Source organism: Anastrepha ludens, unplaced genomic scaffold, assembly GCF_028408465.1.
Source record: "Anastrepha ludens isolate Willacy unplaced genomic scaffold, idAnaLude1.1 ptg000045l, whole genome shotgun sequence".
Lineage (NCBI taxonomy): Eukaryota > Metazoa > Arthropoda > Insecta > Diptera > Tephritidae > Anastrepha > Anastrepha ludens.
The window spans coordinates 25,001-27,500 of NW_026530040.1; the positions used below are offsets into that span (position 1 = coordinate 25,001).

General features: G+C 31.0%; 1 non-coding gene and 1 pseudogene across 1 annotated transcript in view; both read left to right on the forward strand.

Moving 5' to 3' along the window:
- The window catches only part of LOC128870980 (5.8S ribosomal RNA), a 181-nt gene extending 117 nt beyond the window's left edge, over positions 1-64 (forward strand). The window contains exon 1 of the ribosomal RNA XR_008455659.1: positions 1-64. This exon is cut by the window's left edge and continues 117 nt beyond it. This is a non-coding gene — a ribosomal RNA (5.8S ribosomal RNA).
- Positions 65-502: 438 nt separating this feature from the next.
- LOC128870990 (large subunit ribosomal RNA) overlaps positions 503-2,500 on the forward strand; it is a 5,030-nt pseudogene continuing 3,032 nt past the window's right edge.

Consider the following 2,500-nt stretch of genomic DNA (forward strand, 5'->3'; position numbering starts at 1 on the left):
ATGCTGTTATGTACATTAAATTAAATTTTAAAGTACTGCTTGGACTACATATGGTTGAGGGTTGTAAGACTATGCTAAATAAGTTGCTTATTCTTTTATAAAAATAATTGAATTTAAGCAAATGTGTATATTATTGGATTTTAAATAATTCATAATATTAATAGCAAAAAAATAAAGATATATAATGAATTTTTTATTTATTAATATATTCTTAAAAAAAAAAAATCCTCTCAAATAAAATGAAATAAAAAAAATTTTGAATCTAAGTATTCTCTTTAAAAAATTTTCATATTATTTATATATATATAAAATATTAATTTATATATGTAATTAAAGGAGGAATGTCTAGCATAAAAATTAATTTTTTTTATTCTAGAATTGCCTCATTTTACATAATTATTATTTATAATATATATTTATATAAAAGGAAAAAAGAAAAATAGAGATGAAAAGATGATATAATTATTTATTAAATTGTGAGAAGATAAAAAATATTTTAAAACAACCTCAACTCATATGGGATTACCCCCTGAATTTAAGCATATTAATGAGGGGAGGAAAAGAAACTAACAAGGATTTTCTTAGTAGCGGCGAGCGAAAAGAAAATAGTTCAGCACTAAGTCACTTTGTCTATATGTCAAATGTGAGATGCAGTGTATGGAATATCTTAATATCTAGTATGAGAAATTAACGATTTAAGTCCTTCTTAAATGAGGCCATTTACCCATAGAGGGTGCCAGGCCCGTATAACGTTAATGATTACTAGAAAGATATTTCCAAAGAGTCGTGTTGCTTGATAGTGCAGCACTAAGTGGGTGGTAAACTCCATCTAAAACTAAATATAACCATGAGACCGATAGTAAACAAGTACCGTGAGGGAAAGTTGAAAAGAACTCTGAATAGAGAGTTAAATAGTACGTGAAACTGCTTAGAGGTTAAGCCCGATGAACCTGAATATCCATTATGAAAAATTCATCATTAAATAATTAAAAATAATGTGCATTTTTTTCATATAAGGACATTGTAATCTATTAACATAATAAAGTATTTATCAAAAGATCATTGGTGATATTAAGTTTATTTAAATTAATTTGCTTTTTAAGCATATTAACATAGAATAAATACTAATGATTTGATAAAGTGTTGATAGATTTTATTATATATAATGCTAAAATTCATTTTTTGAATTTTACAAAAAATTTAATATCTATGATATTAATATTTATTTGTATGCATTTATATGATTAACAATGCGAAAGATTCAGGATACCTTCGGGACCCGTCTTGAAACACGGACCAAGGAGTCTAACATATGTGCAAGTCATTGAGTTATATTAAACTTAATGGCATAATTAACTTAACTTAAAAATATAATGGGATTAATTTTTAGTCTATTTTCTTAAATAGTCAATTAATTCAATCCCGGGGCGTTCCATATAGTTATGTATAATGATAATTTATTATTATTTATACCTCTAACTGGAGCGTACCTTGAGCATATATGCTGTGACCCGAAAGATGGTGAACTATACTTGATCAGGTTGAAGTCAGGGGAAACCCTGATGGAAGACCGAAACAGTTCTGACGTGCAAATCGATTGTCAGAATTGAGTATAGGGGCGAAAGACCAATCGAACCATCTAGTAGCTGGTTCCCTCCGAAGTTTCCCTCAGGATAGCTGGTGCATTTAAAAATTATATAAAATAATCTTATCTGGTAAAGCGAATGATTAGAGGCCTTAGGGTCGAAACGATTTTAACCTATTCTCAAACTTTAAATGGGTAAGAACCTCACCTTTCTTGATATGAAGGTTGAGGTTATGATATAATGTGCCCAGTGGGCCACTTTTGGTAAGCAGAACTGGCGCTGTGGGATGAACCAAACGTAATGTTACGGTGCCTAAATTAACAACTCATGCAGATACCATGAAAGGCGTTGGTTGCTTAAAACAGCAGGACGGTGGACATGGAAGTCGTAATCCGCTAAGGAGTGTGTAACAACTCACCTGCCGAAGCAACTAGCCCTTAAAATGGATGGCGCTTAAGTTGTATACCTATACATTACCGCTAAAGTAGATGATTTATAAAACAATTTCGATTGATTTATAAATTTTGAAACTTTAGTGAGTAGGAGGGTACAATAGTGTGCTTAGAAGTGTTTGGCGTAAGCCTGCATGGAGCCGCTATTGGTACAGATCTTGGTGGTAGTAGCAAATAATCGAATGAGACCTTGGAGGACTGAAGTGGAGAAGGGTTTCGTGTGAACAGTGGTTGATCACGAGTTAGTCGGTCCTAAGTTCAAGGCGAAAGCCGAAAATTTTCAAGTTTTTAATAAAAAAAAATATTAATAAAATTTATATATATATATTAAAAAATAATTAAATACTTGAATTATTTTGAACGAAAGGGAATACGGTTCCAATTCCGTAACCTGTTGAGTATCCGTTTGTTATTAAAAATGGGCCTTGTGCTCATCCTGGCAACAGGAACGACCATAAAGAA